Source organism: Chlorocebus sabaeus, chromosome 11, assembly GCF_047675955.1.
Source record: "Chlorocebus sabaeus isolate Y175 chromosome 11, mChlSab1.0.hap1, whole genome shotgun sequence".
Taxonomy (NCBI): Eukaryota; Metazoa; Chordata; class Mammalia; order Primates; family Cercopithecidae; genus Chlorocebus; species Chlorocebus sabaeus.
In genome coordinates, this window is record NC_132914.1 from 95,717,638 (window position 1) to 95,731,746 (window position 14,109).

Below are 14,109 nucleotides of genomic sequence, written 5' to 3' on the forward strand. Positions count from 1 at the left end.
ATTTTCCCCAGATCTCCCAGCCTACCAGCAGGGTGCAGAACTTCTATGGAGGGGTTAAAAAGAATTTTATCACTTGGATAAAACAGACAGAAAAAAACCCAAATGTAAATGTGTGAACACTTGGTCTTCTAAGGTGCCTTCCCTTTGAACTAGAAGGAGAAAGAGTAAAGGGGGAGAAAGGCCCTTAAAACCACCATGTAGTTTTGGGGTTTTTTTCTACTTTGCTTTTCCCTTGTGTAGAGTAAACTCTTAGGTTACATCCTAGCCTAGAATAAATCTTCTGGGCTGAATGATAAATCAGGGATTGTAATGGAAATCACTATTGACCTTTAAAAGGGCACTGTCTTTATATTTTCACGCTATCCTGTTTGAAATGTCGACTCAGAATCAGGAAAATAATATGCCATCGATTTCTCTCCATACTTCTTATAACAGAGCTTGAAATTGACCTAGAAAGCATTGGTATGGGTTTTCTCATTACGGTTTTCAACATCATCGGAAATGGTGATTAATGATTCAGTCTTGGGAACAGCATTGTTAGACCTTGTAATTACTGTGTGAATCATGTCCAAGCAGCAACTAGCTTATTACCCTATTTATACAACCCCCCAGAAGTGGGGGTATTTTAACCTTCATGTGGTAAAACTTCATGGTTCTCGATTAAAAGCCTCTACTAAATGGCAGTATTATTTCCTCACATTATTGTTTACCATGGTTACCATCTTCTCCTTGTCCATTACTCCGTTTTTTCTTTCCGTTTCTCAATGTGTCACGTTTCTCTGCCAATTCATTATAGTTTTTCATTCTTCTTTTTCTTTTTTCTCTCTTTTTTTTTTTCCTGAGATGGAGTCTGGCTCTGTTGCCCAGGCTGGAGTGCAGTGGCGCCATCTCAGCTCACTGCAGCCTCCGCCTCCTGCATTCAAGTGATTCTCCTGCCTCAGCCTCCCGAGTAGCTGGGATTACAGGCACCGCCACCTCACCCGGCTAATTTTTTGTATTTTTAGTAGAGACAGGGTTTCACCATGTTAGCCAGGATGGTCTCAATCTCCTGACCTCATGATCCGCCCGCCTCGGCCTCCCAAAGTGCTGGGAGTACAGGTGTGAGTCACCGCACCTGGCCTCTTCTTTTTCTTTCTGATTTCCCTATTTTCCCTCCAATTTCAAAATCTCTCCCCCTCTAATTTATCTTTTTTGTATTTTTTCCTTTTTCTGTCTGATTTTATATATCCCATCTCTCGTTCACTCAAGAAGGACCTTTTAAAGCCATGCAGATTCTCTTAGCCTTGCCTCTTCTGACGAACTATATGGAAGGTCTTTTCCTTTCTGGCCTTTATCCTCACATGTGCTGGCCCGTGCAGGATGACCAAGTCACTCCCTGCCGTCCTTCCCACCAGCTGTCCTTTGGATCTTTTGAGGAAAGCACAGTGAAGTACCATTGAGAGGTGTCCGCAGACTTTCAATTAAACATGGAAGCTGACAGCACGACCTCTCTTCATTTTAAAAATAGCTAGGAAGACATGGTTAATATTTTCTCTGTTTAAAGAATTTTAAATGGCTTTTAGGGACCAGTTGTAACCACTCTGCAGAAGCAGGAGGGACCCCCACTCGAAATTTGGTCTGGACGTCAAGACTGATAAAGCCGTACATATACCAACAGAACATGAAAAGGTTTATCATCTACATAATTGAGGCTTTTCTGGGGAGAATACGGCAGGCCTTGCAAACAGGTCCCAAATGGCTTGAAAACACAAGCAAAGGGACTGGCTAGGTTATGTGTCATGTAGGGACTGGGGCCAGGGTGAGGGTTCCCACAAGCTGGTAGGGGCCAACAAAGAAGAAAAACTCACCTGCATTCAGATGAGGTAGTTGGCCACCCACAAGATGTAATTTGAACAGCACAGGTAGTACTCCCTTGCCCAAAAAGTGTTCTGCCTCAGGAGTGCCAATGAGCCAGACACACTCAGTAAGCCCTCCTTCAAATTCAGAGATCAAACATACCCATAACATTTGGAATAACTCTAAAGAAAAAGCATATTTTGTGGACCTAGATCCAAGTCCCTTTTTTGCCAATTTTGTGACTTTGAGAAATGCACTTATTTCAGAGGCTCAGGTTCTGCATCTGTACAATGGGGATAAATAATACCTATTCCATTTCATCAATTCTAAAATGCTTTCTTCCTCTCATTTTAGTGTCTCTGAAAACTGGATACAATTCAAGGACTTCTTATAAATGTAATTAGTGGGTTTTTTTCTTGATGGCACATAAAATCACAATGGTGTTTCTTATAACTGATGGCATCTTAGATTATATCAAATGCAATACTTCATAGGGCTGTTGTGAAGAAAGAAAAAGAAAATACGAAAGCATTTTATTCATTATAAGTGCTAAATAAATGTTTTATATACCCTTTGGGCCTTAGTTTTTCTTATATGTAAATTGGGAGTAACAATAATACTGACTGCATGGGGTTGTTGTGAGGGTCAAGTGAGTGAATACATGTCAAGTGTTCAAAACTATGCCTGAACCAGAGTAGGAGGACTTAGTCTTATTATTAGTCCAGGACCTTCTGTGACTCATCTGAAGACAAGTTGGCCACTGATTTATCCCCCAAACACTGAATGTTTGGTGGGTGCCAGCAGGGCTCTAGAGTCATCCTGGCTCTGCCACTTAATAACTCTGAGCAATTTCTGTGGTTTTATACAAATGCCTCTTCTGCATCCAGATATGAGAAGAATAATTGCACCTACTTTGCAAAGTGCAGATGAGCATTAAATGGGTCAATCCACGGAGAGAGCCTAGTACAGTGCCTGGCAAGTAAGAACCCTCAAAGAATGCTAGTTATTTTTAGTACGAGATTAGCCCAGAAACAGAAAATTATAACACCACAAGCTAGGGGTGGCCCCTCTTCACACACACGACCCTTAGGTAAGCCCCATCAATGCCCTCAAGTCAAAGACCCTCCAAGAACGCATCTGATGTCAAACAGAATTGGGTTTGCTCTTGATGGTGAGATCAGCTCACACCATGAGGATCCATGAAGCGTCTCAGAAAGAGGGTGTTAGAAAGGGCTTGTTACGAAAGTGTTTCAGATTTCAGCTGAATCAGTGTGTTAGCTGATTTCAGGGAGCACTCAAGGAAGTGGGGGATCTGTGCGGGATGGAAGCTGTCAGATACAACGTAGGGAAATTTAATGATTATCTTCATTTTGATTTAGTGGGTAGGAGAGAAGTAGGGCTAGAGCTGGCCAGGCGAGGTGGTTCATGCCGGTAATCCCATGTAATCCCAGCACTGTGGGAGGCCGAGGCAGGTGATCACAAAGTCAGGAGTTCGAGACCAGCCTGGCCAACATGATGAAACCCTGTCTCTACTAAAAAAAAAAAAATACAAAAATTAGCCAGGCATGGTGGCATGCGCCTGTATTCCTAGCTACTCAGGAGGCTGAGGCAGGAGAATCACTTGAACCCGGGAGGCAGAAGTTGCAGTGAGCCGAGATCACGCCACTGCACTCCAGCCTGGGCAACAGAGCAAGACTCCGTCTCAAAAGAAAAGAAAAGAAGTAGGGCTAGAGTTGTGATTGAAGAAGAAGCAGTAGTCACTCCCGTTAGCCAGAAGAGGGGGGTGTTTAGTCATTTTTGCAGCTGTACAGTGTGTTTTTATCTCTGTTCAGGCGTAATTACAGAGTTGTCTTGTTTTTGTCTTGTTCCATCATATCCTTGAAAGTTCTCATCTGATATCAATATTCTGCCTGTGTTCACCAAGGCAACAGCATGACCCAACTGGCAGCAAATAAGCCAGCAATTAGCTATTAGCTGTAGGGTGACCAACCATCCCAGATTGCCGAGGACTGAGAGGCTTCCCAGGACACAGGACTTTTCACTCTAAAATGGGGAAAGTCCCAGGCAAACAGGACTGAAGTCAGTCTCCAAGCTGCCAGGGCTTTCTTCTTCTCTCTCAGCCTTCATCTTTTTAATAACACGTCCTATGAATTACCCAATTTATATTTTTCTTTATTGACTCATTTGTCTGCATATGAGGATGTGCTTGGGAGGCAGACAAGTCCCATCTCTATCACTTACTGGCCATGTGACCTTGAGCAAGTTGCTCCATGTCTCTGAGTCTTGGTTTCCTCCTCCCTAAAATGAGGCTGGTGCGTACTCTATGCAAAGGCTTACTCAAGATAATGGCATCTTCAGCAATGCCTTGGACATCGTAGATGCTCCATTAATGTTACTCCTGTCCTCCCCAACTCCCATCTCTACCCTATTCCATATCAGCTTTACACCATTTCGTGCAAAGGCCTTGAATCTACAGTGGTATCTCTGAACCTTATTTTTATAGTTCTTAGCATGGCTCCAGGTGCCTAAAAACACTTAAAAATTTAATTTAAAGGATGTTATTTCTGCTCCTTTTTCTGTTCTTCAGTTCCTCCCCTTATTTCCTTCTTTTTTTTTTTTTTTTCCAGTTCAGTTTCAATACAGACTGCAAAAATTGCCCATGCTGACTATATTTTAAATCATCATGGCAGGGTATTGGGAAACGTTTTCAACTAGCCATAATCGGGCCTCGGATAAACCTCATGGGCTACCATACTGCCACTGTGCAAAGCTACCATTATTTCTTATACTTCTCTATCCCCTTTTCCTGCAGGAAATTCAGACCTGTAAGTAACAATAATTGTAATAAACTACATTTCTAGACCCCTTTGCAGCTGATAAAATGCTTTTGATCAAAGAAAAAAAAAAACTGAGAGGCAAGTACTATTACTCTCCTGTTTACAGATTAGCAAACTGAGGCTCAGAGAAGCCATGTGCCTGATTCAAAATCACAAGACTAGTAATGAATGAGAACCAATGCTCTGAGTCTCTGCTGTGCTCTAAAACAACTTTCCTCAGATACTCCAACCTGGATGTCAATGCATCCCCATGCTTCACGTACCAAGGGCCATGGATCAGGACTCTTGACCAGATGTTGCTATTGAGACAAGCAGCTGTCATTTGTAATATCCTGCGCTGTCCCCCAGGGTTCATGGCTCAATTTCACTTAAATCCAGCCATGGCCCTTGCCAGACCAATGAGAAACTCCCATTTGAGGTGGAACCACTGAAATCTGATTCAGAGCTCTCTGCTAGTTCTTCCTCTGACTGTTGATTCAGCTTAAGCCCTGGCAGCTGGAGTTAGTTGGGGCTGGATAACTCTAACTTCCCTTGACTTGCCATCTCGTTCCCCACTGCCCCAAGAAGGAATGACAAATGGACTCACACTTGTCGCCCTTTGGTATCCTTTACGTGTCATAGCCTAAGCAGAATTACAAATAAGGCTTTGGTATTTAATTTAGACCCGTACCAAAATATTTCCGTGTCTGGAGTTCATCCATGAAGAAAGCATTTATAGTATCCAGATGGTGAGGGCGTGGGCCTGCAGGTGGCCCAGGAATGCAAGTCAACAGCCTTGAGTCCTACTAGAAGAGGGGTGTGGACACAGGGCGCCTTTCCAGGGTAACCCAAGCAGGTGGAGTTTGTGGTAAGGCAGAAAAAGGCTAGGACTTGGGGCCAGCAGAGCCAGGTTTAAATAATAGTTCCCGTGTTGACAGGGTAAGTCGCCGCATGCTAAGCATTCAGTCTCTCCTAAGCTCTCCAGCAACGCCTGTCCCACCCTTCTCTTTAGGGTGGTCTCAAGGTAATGGACATAAAAGCCCTTTAGAACCTGGAAATCGCCAGACAAGCATAGGCTGTTAATATTACAGTGCAATGTCTAAAGTCTGTGATACATTTTTCAGGCAGATTCACTATGCATTCCAATTCTCTTTGGTCTTTGTTTTTCTTCCAGTTCCCTTAATCTGTCTTCCTGCACAAGCTCAAAGTTGCCGAACAATAGGTCTGCGTTTGTTTCATATTTCACACACTTATTCAAGAAATATTCCAACCCAAAAAGATAGTCTGAGGAAGCTTAAGTGATCAAAAGGAGAAGAAAAACACTTGGCTCAAAATATGATTTTTGGTTTTTGTTTCTCTAGTCTAGAGAGAACTTTTAGATTTTGATTTGGAGGAGAAAAAACAGAAAAGTAAGAGAAATTGAGGCCAGGCATGGTGGCTGATGCATGCAATCCCAGCATTTTGGAGGTGTAAGGAACACGGCTATGCTGCAGCCAAGCAGGCATATGGCAGCAGGTATAGATCGAGGAAAACAGCCTAGAAGACTCAGCGGGATTGGGGCGCACGCACACACTCCCATGTCTCATATAATCATAGCCATGTAGATACAACATAGAGAAGCTCCCTGCCTGGCTCTCAGCCCCTATTGTCTGTGTAGGCATAAATGTAACACTGACCCTGTGAGGGGCTGCTGAGTAAAACCATGTCTCATCTACCTGCTGTCTCTCCAGTGTTCTTCCAGCTCCCTGCCCCACGTCCACTCACTCCCTTCAGCCCTCAGCTGGGGCTGGAACCTGACCCTGAGCATGACAATTGGCAAAGTCGGCAGGATGAGGTGAGAGGATCTTCAGCTCTTGGGGCTCCCGGCTTGGCTATGTGGCCACAGCGTGGGCTGTGGTATCCGGTGGCAGAGGTGCTGCTTGCATGGGCCCTAGTGGAAATGTGGGAGGCAGTGGACGGGTCTCCCGCAAGTGTGGAGAAGGCACTGAAGCAGTTGGAAACTCACAACACCATGAAGGAATGCACCTTCGCTGGCAGAGTCGGATGGGTGTTTCTGACTGCACTAGGCAGAGTACATGCTCAGTCCCACAGGTGAGGGACTTCCTGGCGCAAGCCACATGCCTGGGGGCCCAAGTGCACAGCTTGGAGCAGGACCTGGGGGTGGGAGACCTGCAGGGACAAGCAGGGTGCTTGGAGGCCCAGATAAACAGCCTGGAACAGGAGTTAGCAATGGCTGTTAGTGCGATCTTTAGCCGGTCTTCCCAGTCGGACACTTCCGTTGGGTCTGATGCTAAGGAGGAGGGGGCTATTCCGCTGCAGGCTCGCCCTGTGATCCGTCAGAAGGTAGAACATGAGGAGCCGATGGGACCCCAGGGGAGACCCCAGGGCTCCCTCCTCCCCAACAGTGGTGAAACACATCTCTTATAGTGCTTATACCCCCACTGAGTTGCAGGAGTTGGGTAAACAGTGTCGGCGGTGCCCAGGGGAGCCCCTGCCAGCCTGGCTACTCCATCTTTGGGATGAGGGTCTGACAGCATTTCTTGCTCTGCCTCCAGGAAGGAGAAGCCAGACTCTATTGCGACTCACTCCTCCCTTCATCAGCGGCTGCAGCTGTGCCAACGGTTGGCACACAGGCAAGGTGTGGACATTAATAGAGTGGCTGATGGCAGCCATACGGACTATTTGGAATGATGCCAGAGAGATACCAAAAATTGTGAGTAAATGGCAATCATCTGATTTGGTGCAGGTACTCTGGGAGATGGGCAGGTGGCAGGCTATGTTTGATCTGAATATCCAGGGGCCAGATGATGAATGTTTTACCTCCCACACGAGGGATCTTGTGCTGGGCTCAGTACCCCCGAGTGCTTTTGGCTAGAGTGCTTTTAGCACCCCCACATATGGGATGCCGCATACATGAAGTGACTACTGACTGAGGTAGTAGACACAACACAGAGGAGCTCCCCACCTGGCTCTCAGCTACTATTGTTTGTGTAGGATATAAATGTAACACTGACCCTGTGAGGGGCTGCTGAATTGGCTTCTAGGCCATCGGTCCATTTGGTGCCAAGCGATGTGGCAAGACCTCTGGGAAATACGTCATCAGAAAGATTTAACTATCATGTGTCAGGTCATGTGCCTTTGGCCACCCCCTGTAATGATGAGGCAGATGCCTTAGCCAAGGTCCGATGGTTAGAGTCAGCACCTACACAAGATGTAGCTTTGTGGCTACACAGGAAACTGGGACATGCAGGGAGTGAACTGACGCAACAGGTCAGTAGGCACTGGGGTCTGTCTTTGCCTTTGCAGGACATTTTGGAAGCCTGACAGAAGTGCCCGGTGTGTGCCCAGGCATACCCCAGACGGAGACAGCTTCCCAGTGTAACACAGCAAGTGATGGTAGGACGGATGCCCTTTAGCAGATGGCAAATAGATTACACTGGGCCACTGCCAAAATCACAGGGCTACACATATGCACTGACAGCTGTAGACACAGCCTCTGGCTTGTTGTTCGCCTACTCTTGCAAGGTGGCCGACCAGCAACATACCATTCAAACCCTGCAACACTTACGTGCTCTATAAGGCCATCCCCTGGCCATTGAAAGTGATAGGGGAACACATTTCACTGGACAGCAGGTACAACAGTGGGCACTACAGATAGACATATGATGGGGGTTTCATATTCCTTATAACCCACAAGCTGCTGGCATGATTGAGCGATATAGTGGACTCTTGAAGAACGGGTTACGGTTGCATGTTACTCCCCCATCTTTGCGGGGCTGGAGTTCCAGGTTGGACCTGGTGCTTCAAATTTTGAATGAGTGGCCATGGAAAGGTGGCCCAGCCCTGGTGGAGGCACTGTTACACTGGACCGCTGCCCCCATCCAGCTACAGATACACATCTAGGATGACCTCCTCCACAGACCCATAAACTCCCATCCAGTGCTGCATCCAGCTTCTGTGAAGAATTGGACATAGCTAGAGACTTGGGTCCCACAGAAATGCATGGGATGCAACACAGTGGGCTTTGGATGGGGGCATCGCAAACCTCATGGTGAGCCTTCCCCCTGGCTGACTCGCAGTGTCCATGATGGATCGGGCTGGCTAATGGGAGAACACGGGTGGCCATTAGCCAGCACCAAGGTAAAGTCACTGTAGGATGGTTGTCTGCTGAGGTTTGTGCAAATATAACATGTGTCACCACACCAAGGGTGTGGAGGAGCAAGCGATCTTACCAAGGCTGGGCCCCCATAGGCTTCGTGTGCTCTGGGAGTTTATGGGTCTGTAGGGACACAGGATGGCCATATCTACCAGCCAATTGGACTGGATGTTGTACCTGGGGGTGGCCTTATGTGCCTCTCATTGTGCTTCCCACATTGCCTAGTCGCCCACATAATTTGGAGGCACTGCATTTCCGCTTTTTCTGAGTGCGGGGCGCCCCCTGGTGGTTTTATCCCTTAGCAATCCCTATCCCTGGAGCAGGTGTCATTAATGTGAGAAAGCAGATTACAGCCTTTGCAGAGCACACAGCTGGGGCCCTGAATTACACCCAAGTTCTCTCCTTTTGTTAACTAATGAAGTTGACCAGGTCAGGAAGGTGGTGCTGCAAAACAGGATGGCCTTAGACATAGCCTTAGACATGCAAGGACATAGGTGGCCCCTGTGCCTTGTAGGGACACAATGTTGTACATTTATCCCTGAAAACCACCCGAATGTAATGGCAGCTTTGCAAGGGGTGTCATAGGAGATTAAGGCAATTGAGCACCTTACTGACGACCCCCTGCAGAGATGGTGGGCGTCTTTTGGGCTCTGGCCTACATTGGGCTCTCATAATCATAAGTAGCACAGCAGGATATTCTTGGTAGGTTGTTGCTCTCTGTATGGTTGCTGTGGCCTGTGGGTCCAGGATGCTGCCGTATGTGCACACGTCTCCACCAAGAGGATCCCCTCAGCCTAGGGGATGGAGTGTAAGGAACATGGCTGTGCTGCAGCCAAGCAGGCACAGGGCAGCCGGTATAGGCCAAGGTAAATAACCTAAATGACTCAGAGGGGTTAGGGTACACGCGCACACTCCCATGTCTCATACAGTCATAGCCATGTAGACACAACACAGAGAAGCTCCTCACCTGGCTCTTGGCCACTATTATCTGTGTAGGTATAAATGCAACGGTGACCCTGTGAGGTGCTGCTGAATAAAGCCATGTCTCATCTACCTGCTATCTCTCAAGTGTTGTTCCACTTTCCTGCCCCACATCCACCCACACGCCTCAGCCCTCAGCTAGGGTTGGAACTTGGCCCTGAGCATGACAGAGAGGCTGAGGCAGGAGGATTACTTTAACCCAGAAGATGGAGACCAGCCTGTGCAATATAGTGAGACCCCGCCTTTGCATATAACAAAAAAAATTAGCCAGGCATGGTGGCACATACCTGTGGTCCCAGCTATTCAAGAGGCTGAGGTAGAAGAATTGCTTGAGTCCAGGAGGCCAAGGCTGCAGTGAGCCGTGGTCGTGCCATTGCACTGCAGCCTGGGCAACAGAGTGAGACCCGGTCTCAAAAAGAAACAGACAAGTTGAGAATTAAAAAGGAAAATTACATCTCACATTTAGGAACGATTGAAAAGAGGTTACATTTATAAAGTTAATTGATAGAGTCAAGTAGGAGTTGTGAATTTGCAGCACGAAGAGATAAAATTGTTAAGGCAATAGTCCAAGTACTTATGTATCTTTGTTAAGCAAAGATACATTTACTTATCACTACTCAAGTCATAATTACACAACTCAAGTACATTATCATCTCTAGGGCTTGGTCCAGGGAAAAAGAGATTCTTAGAAAACAGGACTCACCTCTGCTTCACCACATCTTAACAACATTATTTTACCCACATACGGCTTAATATGTGTTCTGGAAACTGACCATATTCTTTATAAGTAATCCACAAAAGACTGAGACAAGGAAGGTTCAGAAATATCTTTCTGAATATTGCCCTTCCAATATGACCCTGCTTCGGTTCATATAACTCCATGTTATACGCTTCCAGCAGAATTGTTTTAACACCTTCCACTGCAACAAGGCAATTTATAGACCAGCCTGTCTGTCAACAGGTGATGGGCTGGACATGGACTAGCCATATAGTATGAAACCCTTCTGCAACATTAACCACCTCACATATATGGAATTTGGATTTTGCAGTTAAATCTTGGACTCATTCCAGAAGATTTAGTTCAGGAAATACCACAGGTTCTCACCACCATGCAGCAGCTTCACTTTCAAGGCCAGACGGGGTTTAGTGTCAGGAATGTAGACACTGGGAGTCAGAAACTTTCCAGATGGCCACCAGATGGCCTCACTGTTCAGAACCACATTATACTGCATGTTTAAGTTACAGTTTTAGTCCTTGAAGCCAGATGATAGGCCCAGAGGTACATTTTAAAGGTTGCCATGAAAATCATAATCATCAGGTGACAGATTTTTCCATTATTCACTAGATTTTTAACCCAGTTTACCAATAACAATGCGGGTGTCTAATATCTAGACTCTCCAGGGGGAGGAAATAGAATATTAGACATTTTTTACTGTAATCTTAAAGTCAAAATATTTTCTGTACAACGTTATGTACTTTTGTTGAGTTTCCCTGGAATCTTGATGACATTATTGACCATAGTGATCAATCTACTATTTAATGAGTATGTATTTTTAAAAAGTGATATGCTGAAGGCCCTTTAAACATATTATAAATTGCTTCTGCAAAAGGTTGCAATTAGTTTTAGACTAACAGACAAGATGAGAATATCCATCATCTGTACTTCATCATCACTCAGTATATCATTTTTTTTTTTGAGATGGAGTCTCACTGTGTCGCCCAGGCTGGAGGGCAGTGGCACGATCGCAACTCACTGCAACCTCTGCCTCCTGGGTTCAAGCGATTCTCCTGCCTCAGCCTCCCGAGTAGCTGAGATTACAGGCACCTGCCACCATACCCAGCTAAGTTTTCTATTTTCAGTAGAGACAGGGTTTCACCATGTTGACCAGGCTGGTCTTGACCTCCTGACCTCAGGTGATCTTCCCACCTCGGCCTCCCAAAATGCTGGGATTACAAGCGTGAGCCACCGTGCCTGGCCCAGCATATCATTTTTTAAAATATTTCTTTTGTGTACAATATTCCCTAGGGTTTGGGTGAAATCTCATATCACGTTGTATGAGGTAGGGAATCAGCTTAATTGGAAAAAGCAGAAATTTTCAAGGCCAGGTTCAGCTCAACAAAAGCCCCCCGCAGCGGGTCCTGTAATCTATAGAGGCATATCAAGGATGTTGGCTGGCTCTTCCTTCTTCTATAAGCATGCAAGGACAGCCTTATCAGTAGACCAAGAGGTGTGGTTTAGGGTTGCCTGCTATTTACAAGAGTTATTTAGAATGTCAGACACTCGGCACCTAGGGACTCTGGAGCCTGTAGGATGTTTCAGCCCATTGCCAACATGCCGTCGGAAGGGAATGAAAGCACCAGTTACACGAGAAGCCGAGCTTGGGCACTGCCGCTCCAACCGAAAGAAGGGCAAGACCCTGAGTCTTAATTACCCTTTGGCCAGGCCACCCAGATAAGCTCACTGGGTTAGTGGGACAATTATACTCCCTGCATAAAATGTAGCCATTTGATTAAGCAAAAAGCATGAATAATCATTTTTCCTTGCATTTCTTTGATTACTAACTTATATGTGCTTTTTTACATTTTTATCGGCCAGTTGTATTCTTTCAGTGATCGATTTATGCACTTTGCCCACTTTTCTTTGGGGATATTCATATTTTACTCTTTAATTTGTAAAATAATTAATATATAGTAAGTCTTTTAATCCAATAAGGTCATCATGTAATTTTTCTTTTTAGATCTATTGATAACATGTTCTGCATTAACATAGAGGATATTGTGAACTATTTCCTCAGTATCCACACTCGCCCCTTCTCTGTAGTATACTAACACTTGTTTGGGGATCCAAGTGGTACCAGAAAAGCTGACTAGACCCCCAACTCCAGGTGGGGCATAGACCTTGACCAACCAAGTCATGGCCGTCACCAACATGGTTGGTACAAGGCCAGGCATGTGACCCAAATCATTCTAATCAGGGGAAATCTCAAGATTCTTGCTATAAATGCTGACACAAAGAGACAATCCCTACTTCTTGCTAAATAAAAAATTGATGCACACAACCTCAGAAGCCACCGGCAGCCAACCTGGGGACTCAGTTTAGGATGAAAATCATAGGAAAGAAAACAGAGCAGAGAATAAATAGTTTTTTGCATATTATTGATCTACCAGATCGAGCCTCACCTGAGGAGACCCTACTTCTGGATATTTTAGTTCCATAAACCCAAGAAGATATACTGAGCAGTGCACACTGGAATAGCCATCCTGGTTGGACATGGGTGACATCATTCTTTTTTTAAGTTCCGGGATACATGTGCAGGATGTGCAGGTTTGATACACAGGTAAACGTCTGCCATGGTGGTTTGCTGCACCTATCAACCCATCCCCTAGGTATTAAGCCCAACATGCATTAGCTATTTTTCCTGATGCCCTCCTCTCACCCCTCACCCTCCCCCCACAGGCCCCAGTGTGTGTTGTTCCCCTCCCTGTGTCCATGTATTCTCATTGTTCAGCTCCCACTTATAAGTGAGAACATGCAGTATTTGGTTTTCTATTCCTGCATTAGTTTCTGAGGATAATGGCTTCCAGCTTCACCCATGTCCCTGCAAAGGACGTAATCTCGTTCCTTTTTATGGTTGCATAGTATTCCATGGTGTACATGTACCACATTTCCACATTTTCTTTATCCAGTCTATCATTGATGGGCACTTGGGCTGATTCCATGTCTTTGCTATTGTGAATAGTGCTGCAGTGAACATACATGTGCGTGTATCTTTATAACAGAATGATTTATATTCACATCATTCTTATTACTCAGATGCCTACTCTAATTGGTTAATACGTATGCTGTAGTGGTTGTTAAATATTTTTAATATCATCCTTATATGTGCCAGGAATTATCTTTATTATTAAGTTAGTTTGAGTAAGGTTTGGCTTTTAGTTTTTGTTGTGTTTTTTGTTTTTCATCTACAACATATTCAGCAATACCTCTAAGACACTGATTTTTTCAAAGTCTAATAGAAGCTTTCATTAGGCTGGGGCTGGTGGCTCACACTTGTAATTCCAGCACTTTGGGAGGCTGAAGTAAGAGAATTGCTTGAAGCCAGGAATTCAAGACAAACCTGGGCAACATAATAAGACCCCATCTCTACAAAACAATTTAAAAATTATCCAGGTGTGGTAGTGTGCACCTGTAGTCCTAGCTACTTCGGAGGCTGAAGGAGGAGAATCACTTGAACCCAAGAGTTGCAGGTTACAGAGGGCTATGATTGTGCCACTGCACTACAGCTTGGGCAACAGAGTGAGACCTTGCCTCAAAAAATA

The 14,109-nt window shown here is 45.3% G+C and overlaps 1 long non-coding RNA gene and 1 other non-coding gene across 8 annotated transcripts in view; both read right to left on the minus strand.

The window, feature by feature from the left end:
• LOC119618261 (uncharacterized) overlaps window positions 1-14,109 on the minus strand; it is a 174,743-nt gene that overhangs the window by 77,629 nt on the left and 83,005 nt on the right. The window lies entirely within an intron of this gene.
• On the minus strand, window positions 4,466-4,608 carry LOC119624130 (U4 spliceosomal RNA). The gene has a single exon (XR_005240196.2). It is a non-coding gene; the product is annotated as a U4 spliceosomal RNA (small nuclear RNA).